At 39.6% G+C, this 16,847-nt stretch overlaps 1 protein-coding gene across 4 annotated transcripts in view; it reads right to left on the reverse strand.

The window, feature by feature from the left end:
• The window catches only part of STAG2 (STAG2 cohesin complex component), a 114,885-nt gene extending 99,070 nt beyond the window's left edge, over window positions 1-15,815 (reverse strand). For 2 of the 4 annotated variants that reach the window (XM_004437321.3, XM_087427379.1), the window contains exon 1: window positions 14,602-14,737. The gene's annotated coding sequence lies outside the window, so the exon portion shown is untranslated. Of the gene's footprint in view, window positions 1-14,352; window positions 14,371-14,601; window positions 14,738-15,591 lie in introns of those variants that run through there. The other 2 variants (XM_087427380.1, XM_087427382.1) reach the window with 2 other exon arrangements.
• Window positions 15,816-16,847: the final 1,032 nt, after the last annotated feature.

The raw sequence follows: 16,847 nt of genomic DNA on the forward strand, positions 1-16,847 counted from the left end.
TAACTGCTTATTTAATATCTTTTTTCCCTACTAGACTGCTAAGTCCCTACTAGACTTCTATGAGGGCAGGAACCAGGTCTGTCTTGTTCACTGCTATATCCCCAGTACTTAGCAGAGTGCCTGCCACATTCTAGACACTTAAGTATTTGTAGAGCAATTCTACTTTTGAGTATATACACAAAAGAATGGAAAGTAGGGACTCAAACAGTTATTTGTACACCATGTTTATAGCAGCATTATTCACAATAGCCAAAAGGTGGAAGCAACTCAAATGTCCATCATGGACGAACAAAATGTGGTATACAGCAACATGACAGTGAAATGACAACATTTCAGTCAACAACGGACCTCATATATGATGGTGATCCCATAAGATTAGTACCATATAGCCATTAGTACCATATAGCACGCTATATCATCTAGGTTTGTTCAAGTACACTCTATGATATTCGCACAACGAAATCGCCTAATGAACTTAACCCTGTCATTAAGCGATGCATGACTGTATACACACAATGGATTATTATTCAGCCTTAAAAGGGAAGGAAATTCTGACACACGCTACAACATGGATAAACCTTGAAAACATCATGCCAAGCGAAATAAGCCCGACACAAAAGGACAAATATTCTATGCCTCCTCTTACATGAGGTACCTAGAATAGTCAAATACATAGAGACACAAAGCAGAACACTGATCACCAGGGACTGTTTGAGGGCAGAGGGGAGACAGGGAGCTGTTTAATGGGTACAGAGTTTCCTTATGGGATGATGAAAAAGTCCTGGAGATGGATGGTGGTCACGTTTGCAAAACAATGTGAATGTACTTAATGCCATTGAACTGTATGGTTAAAATGATAAAATTTTATGTATATTTTGCCAAAATAAAAAAATAATTAAATATTTTTGGAATGAATAAAGTAGAATTATGAGTGGTTTTCCAGTTGATAACAATAATTTCTCGTTGAAATATTATCCCAAGAAGCAGAAAAGTGAGAAAATTTTATAAGATACTCGTGTCTGGCATGATTTCTACGCAAGGTAGCTTTTCCACAAAACTTGAAGAAAACTGAAGTGGTTGCCTAGACATTTATTTCACTTGGAAGTACAGAGGGGGGAAAAAAAGGTTTTCCTTTTCAAAATGACTCCAGCAAATCCAATCATATAGCTATTTTGAAGAAGACATCAAATTGCAGTATATTATTTTTACCACTCATATTTAAGTATAATCAATTCTTTGATTATCCACACTAATATAAATGTTTCACACAAAATAATTCCAATAAAATTTTAGTTGACTTTTTAGAATGCAATAAACCAGACAGGCCCTCCCCCTGCTTGTCCTGGACCACCTCCCAGCTTAGTCTTACTCTTGGTAATCTGGGACCCAGCATGGAAGAAGAACCCAACTTCCAAGAGATGCCACAAATAAAACAATCTACATAAGGATAATCATTGATCATATCAGCTTTAAAGATCATTTCAACTTGACATAATTGGAACAACAGTTTTTATATTGTATACAATTTAAAAGGATCTTCCAGATGGGAGAACATGCCATCTGGATTCTTTCCAAATTTGAGATGCTTATGGATTTTATGCTACATTTTCCTAGATCTTCTCCTATCTCCCTGACCACTCTATCGATGGTCCTATTTCTTCCTCCTGCCCAATGAACAATGAAGTTTTCACCTCTGACCCTCTGCTCCTCTTTATTTATAAGTTCTCCCCTCTAAAAGCCAATGCACTCTATGCAGAGGGATTCCTAACATATATCTCCTACTCTTACATCTGCTGAGCTCCAGCTGCATATCAGCTTAAGGGTGATGTATCTAAAATACAATTTATCTCTTTCTCTCCAAAATCAGCTATCATTTAGGTGCAAGAACATAATACAACATTATCATTACTGTGTTTCAACTACATACATTATTGTAAGAAATTTTTTGAGAAGTAGTAACAAAGAGAGAGGTATACATTCTAGGACATCAGAAAATAATGACTTCTGTGCTATCAAAATATTAACTAAAGCATAATTATTGAAAGTTTCAACACACGGCAGTTTTTTTTTAACATAGACACATATGTATGTATGCACATATGTGCATACATATGTTGTATGTATATTATTTCCTACTAAATTACAAATGGCAAAGCTAGGAATCCTCCTGTGTGAAGCCAACTCCCTGCTTCACATCTAGTTCCCCACTGTACACATCACAAATACACTATAAATGGCCAATGAACAAATCTTTAGGCAAAATGAGGGGTTGAAAATTAAGACAGAAGAAGCTGGAAGGCAGACCTCTACTAAGACTTTTTAAAAGGCTTCACAGAACCTAGAAGCTGAGCTGAGGGCACATACTCCTCCTGGAATTCAAGGCAATTCATGAGAATAGGGTTCTAAAAACAACACAAGACTCAACTGCCTCCCCACTTCCACCCCAAAGCAGGCCCAAGCACATGCCACAAGCACTTCTCTGTTCCAGGGAATGCCCATCTTGGTCCATTAAGATTCAATCAGTTTAATTCAGGATCAGCTTGCAAATAAGTCTAGTGAGTCTAAGGATACCACATAATGCATCCACTCAACAAATGGTATAGAACCTACTATGTCTCTAGCACTGTTCTAGGTGCTGGGGTTAAGACAATGAACAAGACAAATATCCTTGCCCTCATTGAGTTTACATTCTAGTGTGGGGAAAAAAGACAACTGATGCAAAACTATGTTTAATGGTGAAAAGAGTCATGCAGAGAAATAAAGCAGAGTAAGGAGGAAAGAGTGTGCTGGGGGCAAAGAATATTTTACATTATATGGCCAAGGAATGCTTCACTGAAAGGCTAATCACTTGAGCAAAATATCCTGAAGAAATGAAGAACCAAGCCAGGCAGAGGGACCAGCAAGTACAAAGGCCCTGAGGTAAGAACCTATTTGGACAAATTACTCAATTTCTTTAGGCCTCAGTTTTCTCACCTGTAAAATGGTACAATATCCCCTACACCATGTAAGAAGCAAAGGTAGTATATCACATCAAGTATCTGACACATGGAATATACTTAATAAATGACAATATTACAGTTATCTGGGGGCATATCATGCCAGCAAAACCCTCAATATATTGTCTGGCAGACAGAAAACACTAAGAAATATTATTGTTACTCCACAATAACATACAAGGCAGATGGTATTATACCTATTTTACAGCTGGGAAACCTGAGGATCAGAAATTTGTCCAATCCTCTGTTGACCTCTAAAATTCCTATAATGATGAACGAACATACTCCACAATTAAAGAGAAGACTTAAATACACTGCCAGGATGAAGAAACCATTCCCATTTACGTCAACTAATCAGCAGTCTCGTGCTGCAGCACTAAGAACATGGACTCTACGGCCAGATTGCCTGGGTTCACATCAAGGCTCCACCACTTCCTAGGTATATGTCCTTGGACAATTCTACCTTTTCACTCTGCACCTGTTTCCTCACCTGTAAACAGGAAATTATAATAGCACCTGCATCACAGGGTTGTTGGGAGGATTAAATGGGTTAATATTTTAAAGTACTTCTATTTCAGTGCCTAGCATATAGTTATCTAGCATTAACAATAATAGCATAAAAGTATAAAAAGGAAATCACCATCAAAACATTTCTACTTTCCGTAGAGAATTTTAGAAATTGTAAAGATACTGGAGGTGGAAAAGCAACAGAAAAGGGAGGCTGGAGAAAATGAAAACAAAACACCACATAAGTAGCATCATAATGTTGTCTGGACTTAGATCCATTTACCTGAACGGACTGTTCCTATTAGTATTACTGTCCTTTAGTAGGAACACTACTAGTGAGACATATGCCAACAATGCTTTGGATAACATTTTGTTTCATAGTTTATTTTATAACAAGTTTAATTCCTTAAAATTAATTCAGATATCAATTTACTGAAGATTAAAACAAGTAAAATATAACAAACTTTATCATCTTCCCCCCAGCCTACCCCCTTCTAGGTGTTATTTGATGCTTATTATAAAATATGAAACATATCACATGTAACTTCAGACTGAGAATGATTTATCCTATCAGCTCTTGGTAGAAAATAAGCCCTTCCCCTACCTAATTTCCAAAAGGCTCTGACTACTTTGAAAAGTTAACTTCCTCCTCAATCTCATCCATTTAGGATTCTTGTCTCCTTTTATTCTCTTTACTCAAAAAACTTATCACTATGAAATCTACAAATCATCCCACTGGGAGGCAGTGTATCACTGTGTAAAAAAAGTGTGCTGCAATTAGGTAGAATTGGAATCAAAAGTAGGCTCTGCTACTTACTCACTGAGTGAACTTAGGCAAGGCACTTAACCATTCTGAACCTCAGTAAATGAAAATACCACGAACTATCTCAGAGGGTTGTTTTAAGAAATAAAAAATTAAATGTTAGGAAGCCTAGTACAACTTGCCATGCAGTAGATGCTGTAAATGATATCCTGTAGATATAAACTTAAAGTTTATCATTAATGCAACGCCAACAGAGGAAACTAATTGCCTACTTCTCTTCCAACCTACAGCTCTTTAATATGAACATTAATAATGTAATTATAATGCAGGGCTACATTTCTAGAAAACCTAAGGTTTTAATTCAATTACCATTTGAAAATCTATATAAGATATACTACACAATGCGACAGGGATACGAAAATCCGATAAAAACATAATTTCTAGTCTGAAAAGCTAACAATCTAGTTATTAAGAGACAAATTTGGATATTCATAAATATTGTACATTTAAACAATATATTTATACACTCACACACACAAATAATTACCTCATGTTAGGTTTGCTATTTTTCTGCAGCAACGTGAATAACTGTTTCAGTCTAACTTCAAAGGTTTAGCAACTAATTCTCTACTAGAGGATCTTTTCTAATATAATCCCATATTGGCCAAATAATCCCTCTGAAATTTTTCAAGTATATTTAGAACACCCACATATGAATGCAACTACTGAATATTCCTCAATGAATAGTAGCACTTTATGCATTGAATTTAATCAAAACTCAAAAAAGTACATATACTCAGAGCTGGAAAAATCCATTTGTCATTGACAAATTTGCTTTTCAAAAACATACCTTCATGCTTCTGCTTCCCTGCCAGCCATGGCTACCACCACTTCCTCAATTCTCCTGCCAGGAATAAAGTCTGAGGAATGTCTTTTGGCCTGAATGAGTGGTGGAAACAGGGAGGGACATATCCCAAAGGAAAAATAATATGGCTTTGCTAATATTTCCTACATTTTCTCTACTTCTTTAGTGTAGAAGGGAAATTCTCAAAGGTTCATGTTCCCAACTATCTTTAATACTATTTCTTTAAACCACAAAAAAGGCCTTTTTTAGTAAGAGGCTAGTAATCGTGCTCTTTTTAATAACATTCTAGTTGCCATCAAGTTTGCAAATTGGGTACAAGGCAGCAGACACATTGGTGAATGTGGAAAAATTCTCCTTGCTTTTGAAAAGAGAAAAAAGGTTAGAAATCCAAGGAAAGAGGATATCATACATCCCAATCCTGAAATGCAACTACTTCAAATATACCAAATGAAAATCATCATATATATCATATATAATGAACTTAATGAGTATCATATACTGCTACAAAGACATTTCAAGCTAATATTCCAACAAAGAATCCAAAAGTTAAACACAAGCATGTGTAAATCCCTATTTAAAAGCAAGCATTTAGAACTCGAAATACAGACACATAAGAGTCCCATATAACAGAGTGATTGTTGACTGCCTCTTTTGCTTTTACACAGAACTATAATACCATTTATGGTATTATGGATACCAGTAACTGGTTACCGGATAACAGTAACTGGTTTGGTTTGGATAACAGTAACTGGTTATGGGGGATGATCTTGGGCTCTTTTAACTTAGTTTATTAACAAGAACCAAAGACTGAAGCATTGCAAGGCTACATTAACAGTCCTCAATTGTTATTTTCCCCTAAAGCCTTTCAGAGTAGTCCTTATTATTGAATACTTGTCATTAATCTCAAATTAAGGACGCTGTATCAAAATCTCATTGACAGCTATTGGTTTTAGCCTAATATTCTTTAATATATAGTAATCCCAGTACATAATGTTTTTAAAAAGGTTTATTTTTAACGCTTTTGGGGTAATGAAGCCCAACTGACAATGTTATCTGAGAGTAGAGACTATGTAATCTAGTATACCACTGTATAGCTTGTCTCTGTAGGCACTTTAAGTACCAGCTGATGTAACAATGAACGAACCCTTTTGAGAACCTGAAGAAACACACAATTGAACATATTCTACATAATTTCATAGGGTTCTCACACCTCCCCCCTATCCATGGGCCCCAAATTAAAAACCAGCAATAGCTTTAAAAAAATACTGTATTAATTTCATATAATAAATCAAATCCACAAAAAATAACCTTTTGTCTACCAGTCACTATGCAGCCCACAAATTCCTTCATCTGGTCAAAAATGCAGTCCTCCCCTTCCAATTTCATGACGGCTTTATGAACTAAATAAAAAGGCTTAAAAATTGACTAGACCTACTTAATAACCTCTCAGTTGTTCATAAGATAGCGACACCAAGAAAACCTCCAAAACTGAGCTAGCTAGGGGGAAAAAACACACAAATTCCTCAATGAAATATTAAAATAGCCAAGTATGAAAACAAAATTCGAAGTCCTCTTAAGATCAGCTCTCTATCACTCACCACCACTAAAAGATAAAGAGGGGAAAAATCTTAGTTTACAATACAGTAATCATTTTGGGAGGTGGGAGGTACCACAAACATAAATAAGCATGAATACAAAGCAACTACAAAAGTCACCAAAAATAAAAGAGAACTATTAATTTTATGAAATGACACATCAATCTCTACAAGACAACTCAAATTATGTCACAGAATGAGTTTAACTACAGATAAGTCTCTAAACTAGACCTTTTTCTTTCTTTTCTAATACAATTTCTCCCTAGTCACAAAATTATTTCTCTTTCAGCTTTCTTCTCAGGAGAAATTTTCCACATAAGAACCCTCATGAAGTATCATACAACTCATATTTCCTCCTAAGAAAATAGTAAAGGGAGTCTGAATAATATGTAAGGAAAACAAACACAGACGTAAACAGTAAAAGTAATTATCTTGGAGTTTTCTCTTTTTTATTTAGGCGGACCTCAGAGAAGTTGCTTTTCAATATCAAGACATAATCACTCAAGTCTTAATAGTCACTTGAAAAAAGCCAGATGGAAATTCTACTGGGTTTTAAAAAACACTGTATCTTATCTTTTACTATTGACCCCATATCAATAAAAACTCTTCCAAAAGAGTAAAAATAAACAAACTCTCAGAACATGGCAGTTTAAAGTAATTTAAATCACTTTCATGCCTCAAGAAATCTCCCTGTAGGGGTTTTGAATCCCTTCCTACCACTTACTAATTGGGCAAGTTACTTGGCCTCCCGATGCTTGGTTGCCTCTTCTGAAAAGGGGGGTATTAATTACGGTCGTCACACATCCTAGTTTCTCTGGGACAGTCCTAGTTTATACTATTACCCCAGCATGCCATCCAGTTAGTGCCCCCTTTCACTCTCAAAAGTATCCTGGTTTGAACAACAAATCATATGGTCATCCTACCTCATTAGGTTATGAGGATTAAGTGAGCTAATACATGTAAAGCATTTGTACCAGTGTCTGGCACATAGTAAGAGTTCAGTTAGTGTTAGCTATTGTTAATGTTAGTCACTGTCAAAGGGTTTTTATAAAAGGTTTTGAATTGTATAATGAACAGAGCTCCTACGATATTCCTTTTTACAAATAAAGTTAAGCATTTAACTTCCCATATTCAATTCTTTAAAACAACTACATAACACTAACTGCTTGAAGTTAACAATAACCAAGCCACAGAGATGGCAATATTATCAATTTGCATTCACATTTTATCATACATAAGTTTTAGTAGAGGCTATATTAGGGTTACTGATAGGAAAGTAACTGTGAAAGTAAAACTTTGCTTGGTGCCAAACCAAGTCCCTTAATATTCTAGCAGCCTTTCTCAACCAGGGTTCCTCATGTTAACCACAGACTCAGAAAATAATTGAGTAACAATTTCCTGAATTCTCCCAAGAATGGTACATCTTTCTAGATACATAGGAGAGAAACTAACTCATTACATACAATGGATGCCTTGGGGCATAATTCTGTTGTAGCACACCAGGATCTTGGTATTCTTGGAATACAAAGGGGAAAATATGGATGAAAAGACTACTGGATGAAGAGTCTGAGTAGACGACTGTATCACCTAGAAAAATAATTCCCTACAGAATGAAGCTTAAGGGAATGATTAACATAAAATATATGAATTACTCATGGCTATGAAAAGCACTAATATATTCAGTTTTACCTCATGTCCACTAATTTATCTTAGGCCAGATATCCAACATCTAGCATTCCTTCAGATAGGAAAAATTCTAGTTATAGTTTATGAAAAGCAGGAAGGAGAAAGAGGAAAAGCAAAGAAAGCTGAGACCAAGATTCTGATCACTAATGAACCTAATAATCCAGGGAACCAATATTAACTATTACCTGATAAAAAGAGAACAAGAAAATTGAAAAAAGTAAAAAGATGAACTAGAATAGAAAGTAGAAACAAACAGAGGAGATGTTAACACTTAGAAGGAAAGAGAATATTTTTAAGATACCATTAAATTAAAAAATCCCCCAAGAGAACCAAGCAGAGCAGTGAATTATAAGAGAGTCACCTAAATTTTTATTTTCAAATCTAACCACTCAATAAACAAGTTGAAGATTGGGGAACTATTCTCAGATGCACTTAGCCTCCATTCTGTATAAAGAGCGTAAGTGATATAAAGGAAAAAAAATCAGTGAAACCATTCTATCTACCATAGTATGACCCCAAGAAAATCAAGAATTCAACATATTATCCCACAAACTTTTGTACACTGAGCATACCCAAACAAAACCAAAGCTCAGATTTACTGCAAGTATTTCTACTATTAGTATAAAACAAATTTAGACCTTTCATCAGGCAGCAACTCATCTAATCCTGTGTAAAAATCTGCATTTACTGTGCACCACACATGAAAAAAAAATCTTCATTTTGTAACATTAAAATGATATTTGTTTTCTGGTGATAGATAACCCAAGATGTAAACCAGTCAAGGGAAACTACTGAGCTTAACAAAAAAGCACAAAGGTTTTTGAGGCCAAACTAATTTGGCTGCGAATTCAGGCTGTCAATTATTATCATGTGACAAGTCATTTATTCTCTAAGAACCTCAATTTCCCCATCTGTAAAATGATGATAACCACCTATCTTGCAAGGTAGCCGAGAAGATTAAACAATATATGTTAAAACACATAGTACAGTTACTGGCATTCAAAAGGAACTCAAATGTCAACTCAATTAAGAGTTTCTTAGAGTATGTCAGGATTCAACAAGTTATAGATGAAATCCCATTACAACAAATGTTATCCCTGCAAAAGTGTAAACAGGACTTACTTTTTTTCCCCTCTAACAACATTCAACAGAATTTAAACAGTTTATTTTTTATAAAGGAATTTTGCCTTTGAGTTGTACATTATATTATCCAGAGTTTATACAAATCTCCTCAGTTTGTCTCATCAAGCCTAGTCATGCATTTTCCAATGAAAATAATAAAAAAGAACAGACCATTGACATTATTCACCCTCCCTTCCTTTGGGGGAGTGGTGAGTTTAAAACAATTTCAATAATCTCTTGATTAGACTAACCATATATCAAGACTTCTTATTTTCTTCTGGTTAGTATCAAAGACAGAACTAGAGCAAGCATACATTCAAAACACAGTTCAGGTAGGAAATTATCACAGCTGCTGAAGAGATGTATTTTTTTTAATGCACATACACAAAAATTAAGACTCCACCAAGCAACACCACTTACACTGAAGAAATATAAAATTTAGTTAAATTAAATGCAAAGCAGGGGGCCAGCCCGGTGGTGCAAGGGGTTAAGTGCACGTGCTCTGCTGCGGTGGCCCAGGGTTTGCTGGTTTGGATCCCAGGCAGGCACCGATGCACTGCTTGGCAAGCCATGCGGTGGCGGCGTCCCATATAAAGTGGAGGAAGATGGGCACGCATGTTAGCCCAGGGCCAGTCTTCCTCAGCAAAAAAAAAAAAAAAAAAAAAAGGCAAAGCAGGCAACTCAGGAGACTGAAAAAAACCAAACTGACAATTTTGTTTTCTCACATATCTTTGCCAAACAGAACATGCAATAACCACCACTCATGATTGCTGGAGATACAGAGAATTATTATACAGGGACAGTCTTGAACCACAAATTAAAAGTTCCAAACATGTATCAAATGTAGAAAATTACAAATGGAAAATGTAAAGAACTTTTCAAATAACCTGTATCTTTAAAGTTTCTTCTTTACTCTCCAACCATTAATCACACTTCAGTATATACTGATACCCATAGCTAACTGGGACCATCCCTTTCCTTTGCTATGCTTCCCAAATCCCAAAATACGTATAAAATGTGCTCCACTGTACAGTAAACTGTCATGTTCAAGTCTGAATAATCTACTAATGTCAATTTCAAAGTGCTAATACAAGACCAGGTTTTTTTAAAACATGTAAGACAGAAAAGTCACAACATTAAAGAGATATGAACGTTACCCCGCTGAGATGTAATAGACAAATCATTGTGTCCATCTAATGCAAATTTTAAGCTCAAAAGTTAACTTGCAGCATCAAAAACTGAAGTCTTCCATTTATTATAAAAAACCCAAAGCAAAAAGAATATGCTATTCACTGTTTACTCCCTTCCTACACATGACTGTGGGTGGCATCAGTTAAATATGCAGAATATTAAACATTACTAAACTGTCTAAGGCGTTTTTTCACATCTAACCCTATATTCCCAAAGGATAATTTGAGCCTGAGCCTGACCTCCACCCCACCCCACCCATTTTAATTCATAGGTCCTCAGGCAATCAGTTAAGCCAGTAAGGTCGAAAAAGAAAATAAAAGAAGGTAAATTTTAATTTCATTAAAATCTTGAGTGTTTGGACTTGAAAAATCCTAACTAAATAGACTTCAAAGTTACCAAACTCCTAATTTGCTGGTTTAGTAGTTTAGCAGTTGCCTCACCACAATAAAATAAATTTGAAGCCACAATCCTCATCATCTACTTAAGATTATTTGCATACAATAAGAATTCAAAATATATAATCTGCCTTCTCTTAACATCCTTTTAAAGCTAAAATGTTGAATATGAAATATACAAACAGACTAATATTAACAGTTATGAAATATCTGTTCCCAGACTAGGGTAGAATTTTGTTTTAATAATGATTAGGGAACACACCTCACCAAACATAAAAATTAAATATCCATTATTTTGGATTCTGTTTAGAACTCTGACATATATTCAAAAATACATCTCACAGGGGAAAAAACCTGACACTGAATAACACAAAACCGCAGAAAATAAGGCACTTACCTTCAAAGAATTTAGGAGCAATTCACAAATACACTAATTAAGGAGACTCAGAGGGTTTTAATCACAATGCACTTTTATTTTACTGTTGATAGGTAACAGTCAAAATGTTCTTAATGGAAAACGTTAAAATATTTTACATATCAACTTTTAACTATTTCTAGCATCGGATCGTTTTGGGGGGAAGACAACTTATTTTATATGTAAACATTCATTTTCATATCAGTTAAAAAAAGAACCTACCCCACCCCCACTGCCAGTCTCTGATACCTTAGAATGCTAGTTATTTCACAGTGGTAAAGAATGGCTAATAAGTACATTTCTTTTCCAATCCTCTTCTCTACCCATTCATTAAACACCAAACACTGAAACTGAAATCAACTCCTACCTCCATCTTCCTACCAGGAATGCTCCCTAGGGCACTCGAATCCCTTCCACTGTCCCTTATTCCAAGTGCCAAAGCCCCTCCTATTAATAGTAAATCTCTCTCATACTGACTCACTGTAACTCCAACTTAATGAAATAGACACAAAGCAGAATTTACAAAATTTTCAAATGGAATTTTCCTATTTTCAAAAGATTAAAAAAGAAACTAAAAGTAGAACAATTCAGACTAAGTAACAAACATTTAAAGTTCAACTAATTTATAAGCATTTATGTTGCTTATTCTATACTGGTTCAATTGAAATATTTTTTGAAAGTTTGTCTATCAGGCATTGTGTACACAAGGCCAAGTTTCCCATGCAAATAATTGAAATGTAAATATAAACCTAAGTCATTACACCAAAACTGCAAGACAATTTGAAAATTTGTCTTCAAAATTTTTTTAATTATGGAAATTTTCAACTACACATAAAAGTGTGAATAGAGAGAATAACAGTACAATGAGCTCTCCTGTACTCATCTTCCAGCTACAATCATCAACTCAAGGCCACTTTTGTTTCATCTCTACCTCCCACTACTCCCTCCCCCAATTATTATCTTCAAAAAAGAATTAAAAGGAAGACACTGTGCGCTCTGTAAGGACACCGAGAAAAATCCAAAAATAATAAAAGTATCAAAGACTAGCAGGAAGTCAAGAAGAGAACAACGTTAACTGTACAGCCACCCTACACAACTCCTTGTTAGGTGGTAAAATTTAAGAATTCAGTTAAAAACAAAGAAATAGCCATCTTTAAGAAGTCCATAAGTTCCAAAGGACATATTTAAAATTATATCTAAAAGGGTAAATAGGCATATGTGATGAAAATGAACTTAAACATCTGCAATTAGCTTGCATTCACGTAGCACCTTGGCTCAAAACGAAAAAAAAACAGACTATTTAACATAATGTGTCATAAAATTACAATTCAACCACTTGAAAAACCGCTGAACACTTACGCCTTAACTGGTCCTTCTGATCCCTAATTATAGATTGATATCAATGTAGAAAGAAAACCAGGCATTTTAACGTAAGTGGTCTAAAATGTTCAAAATGAACCCTACCGTTCATTGGAAAATATATGAAAGCAAGTCTAAACTACCTGAATTGTATGTCATTAAACAGAAATGTATCCACTTTCCAGGGCCGTTTTTTTTTTTAAGTAAGTTCACATATACCCTTAAACGCAACGCGCTAGGCTACAGATAGAATTAAGAGACCGCCTCCTGCTTTTGCTCCTAACCAATACGCACAGAGAGAAGGTTGGCAGGAAAGTGCTGCGAGGACAGTAACAAACACCAGCAGCTCCCGAGCAGGCCCTGCTAGAGCCAGGAATGACGCACTTCGGTAACCCGACTCTTTCTCCCCTCCACCCCCGCCCCCAGCAGCGGTGCTGACACCGCCAACAGCCCGGAGTAGGAAAAAAGACAACAGAAAAAAGGCAGAGGTTGGACCGCACCAGGTTTCATCAAGAAACCTCGATTATTCCTCTTTCAACACTAACCACTAGGACTAAACAGGAAAAGAAGCTTCGTGCTTAAGCAAGTCCCATCATGGTGGTTTAAGAGTCACTAAATTAAGCTGATAATGAGTCCAATCCACAGAGACAAATACAGGGTGTGGCTGCTGTGAAATACGGCGGTCCGTGGGAGAAAAGGGGTATGGAATTTACACTCCAGTGTGGGGAAAATGGGGCTTTACCGGGGGGTGGTGGGTGGGGGGTGCGGCCCGCGCATTTTAAGGAACCATTTCAAACCAACACAAGCTTTTCGTTGACTTAAACCTAATCCTACAGATCAAAAGTTTCTAATAGATATATCATGTAAACTGTAAATAACCATTTAATCAAACACCATGACCCTCAACTTACAAACTACATCCAAGAGAAAGGAGGAGGGAGAGAGAAAGGCGGGGGGGGGAGTAGGCAACAACATATAAAACATTTCTAGGCCACGGAGAAGAAAGTCTCACAAACCGGCTGAAACTACTAATGCAATATTAAAAATTAAAGCTGAACACTGCAGCACGAAAAATCACACGATAAAACCCATTACAGTTCAGGATTAAAAATAAAATGACATATACACCAAGGGGGAGCGAAAACTAAATGTCGAAAGTACAGCGGTTTATAAAAAACTAAAGGCAAAACAAGACATTCTCGCGACGGAAAAAAAAAGGGGGGCAGAAATCAACAATAACGTTTACGAATATAGGCCAGAAGAAAATGGGAACGGGGCTCAAAGTTTTGCGGAACTACTTGATGCTGTTTCCCACACCTTCTCTCTCCTATGGCCCATCCGACCCTTTTCGTCCTAAAATCGCCGTCCACAGATCACCGGGTAACGTGAAAGAAGAAAAAAGAAAGTCAACCCGAAGCAAGAATAAAAGTGTGGAGGGAAAAAGCAGAAGCTGCCTACCTGGGGCAAGGATCAGCTCAGTTCGTGCCTTGAGAAAGACAGTGCGGGTGGGGGTGGGAACGAAAAGCAGCACTAAAACTAAAACAAAAGTGGCGCCAAAACCCCCCAACAAACAGCCTTCCACTCCCGCCCTTCCCCCTCCTCCCATGCCAGGCAGGCAGGGCCCCCTTCGGGGCAAGGACTGCACGCGGGGGCCGACACCGCCAGACCCCAGCCTATTTATAAAATTGTTGCCCGAAGAAAACTGACCGAAGTCGGGCCTCGGAAGGGATGGAGAGATCGATGCCAATCGCTTTCCCAAGCAGTTCCCCCACCACGCGCTGGAGATGATGGGGCGGGGGAGAAGCAGAGGGGCCCGTCACATGAATGTTGTTCCCTCTCTAGGAAGGGAGGAAGAGAGGGAGGGAGAGGAGGGAGGGAGGAAAGGAAGGAGGGGAAGGGAGAAGGGAGGGGGCACGAGGGAGGGGTGTGATCAGAGTAGATTTTCCCTCGCCTCCCTCGGTCCGAGGCCCAAATATACACAACTGAGACTCCTCTTCTCCCCTCCCCCCTAGGTTCCCAGCACCACCATTTTGCTCGCTTCCTTCCCCTCACCACGATACCGCGCTCCCCACCACCCCGACCACAGCCTCCTCGGCTTGCCTCCCCCGACTACGGCTCGCACCCCACCCCACCTCCAGTTTTGGCTCTCCGAGGCTTAAGAGCCTGCCGGAGAAAAGGCACCTAAAGCTAATGCTACACAGAGAAGCGGCGCCTCCATCTTGCGCCGCTCCGCGTTCTCCATTTTGGGCCACCCATGGGGGGGGGTCTCCGTAGAGGCCCCGAGGGAGAGTTGGGCGAGGGAAGGAAGAGAAAATCTTCCGCGAGGGTAGTCGAAAAGAAGAGTCGTGCGGTAGAAAGCCACTCTGGGAGTAGGAGGTAGGGAGGAAGGGGGGCTGGAAGTTCCTTGGTAGTGTGGAGGGAGCAACTTGGGGGAAAAGGGAGAAAGAAGGGCTGAGGGTTACGCGGGGACGAGGCGGAGTCTCCCGCCTTGACTTCGCCGCCCGCTCCACGGCGGGCCCCGCTGGGGGCAAAGGAAGAAGAGGGGAAATTAAATGGCAACAGAGTGCCCGATCTCTTTCCCTCCCAACTCCTCTCTCTCGCCCTGTTTCAACCATACACACCTCACGGTGCGCCCCGCGCCCTCCGGGTGCCCCTCCAAACTTCTAGAAGCTTCGCCTCCGCCATTTTATAACTTACCTCCCCCCTCAGCGTACACAGAGGCAGCAACGCGACTGTTCGCCTCCCCCACTCCTCCTTCCTTCTTTCTCAGGCCGGGGGCTTCTCACCCCTGGGCTGGTACAAGATATTTTCCCCTTCCTCTTCTTTACACCCTCGAATTCTACTCAGGGACGGAAGCTCCCGCGGTTCTAGAGCGGTGGGGGGTTTTGAAAGTGGCGGTCGGATCCGGCGGGTTTTTTTTTTTTTTTTTTTTTTTTTTTTTTTTTTTTTTTGGTGGCGCTTCGGGATTGTTTGGGGTGTTCGCTCTTCGGCGACTTGGAGGCGAATGGAACGCGCAGGCGCCATCTGTCGGCCACGAACCCGCGCCCGGCTCCCGTTGGGAGGGAGCGGCATCTAGCGGCCGAGAGCGGGCACTGCAGCGCCTGGCTCCCTGCCCTCCCAGCCAGCGTCCTCCTCCCAGTCACCGACCAATCGTGGCCGACTGCCTGCCGGGTTCAGCGTCTCCGACACCGCCTGCAAACGAGGCGCCCGCAGGGGCGCGCCGCCGAGTGGGGTAAACAAGGTGCCGTGCCCGCGCCTCACTTACTCATTCGTTTGGCAGCGCTTCCGCCGCGGACCAGATCGGGCCGCGTTTCCACTTTGTTTATTGGGGGGTCGAGGCTAGGGCGGTACCAGTGTCCGACAGAGCCCCGGGCCGTGGGAAATCGGAAACTGGGCTCGCTCGGGACACGTCCCCCGGGCCCCTCCGCCCCCCGTGCAGCCCGAGGTGGCAGCCCAGTCGGGCATCACTCTTCGACGTCCCCTCTGACACGCCCCAGCGAGGGCCCTTCGGCCCTAGTCCCTGGACCCTCGCTTCTCCGCGGTGCCCACTCCTTCCCACCGAAAGAACTCAACTCGCCTAACTCTGGCACCTGATCCTAAGGGATTCAGGGGGTTGGTTTTTTGAGTTTTTTGTTTTGTTTGCTTTTTGCTTCGGGTGTGCGGAGAAAGCGAGTTGATTCTCTACCAGGAAGACCTGGCACTGGCAGAAAAAAAAAAATTCTTTCTTTGCAACCCACTATTCCCGTCTCCCAGAAAACGTGGTCTCTCCAGGGTCCGGGAGACTTAGGGCACTGGGCTACTAGGCTAGGCCGGGCGCTCGAGCAATTTATTCTCAACTCTTGGGGCGGAGGGAGAAGACGGCATGGAGCGACGTGGAGGGTAATCGACATTTGGGCGAAGGAGTCGAGGGGGACCTACTCGGTCTCCCCCGCCTCGCCTGCTTATCCTCCGCC

Source organism: Ceratotherium simum, chromosome X (genome assembly GCF_057802395.1).
Source record: "Ceratotherium simum simum isolate JZ-2026a chromosome X, ASM5780239v1, whole genome shotgun sequence".
NCBI classification, from domain to species: Eukaryota; Metazoa; Chordata; class Mammalia; order Perissodactyla; family Rhinocerotidae; genus Ceratotherium; species Ceratotherium simum.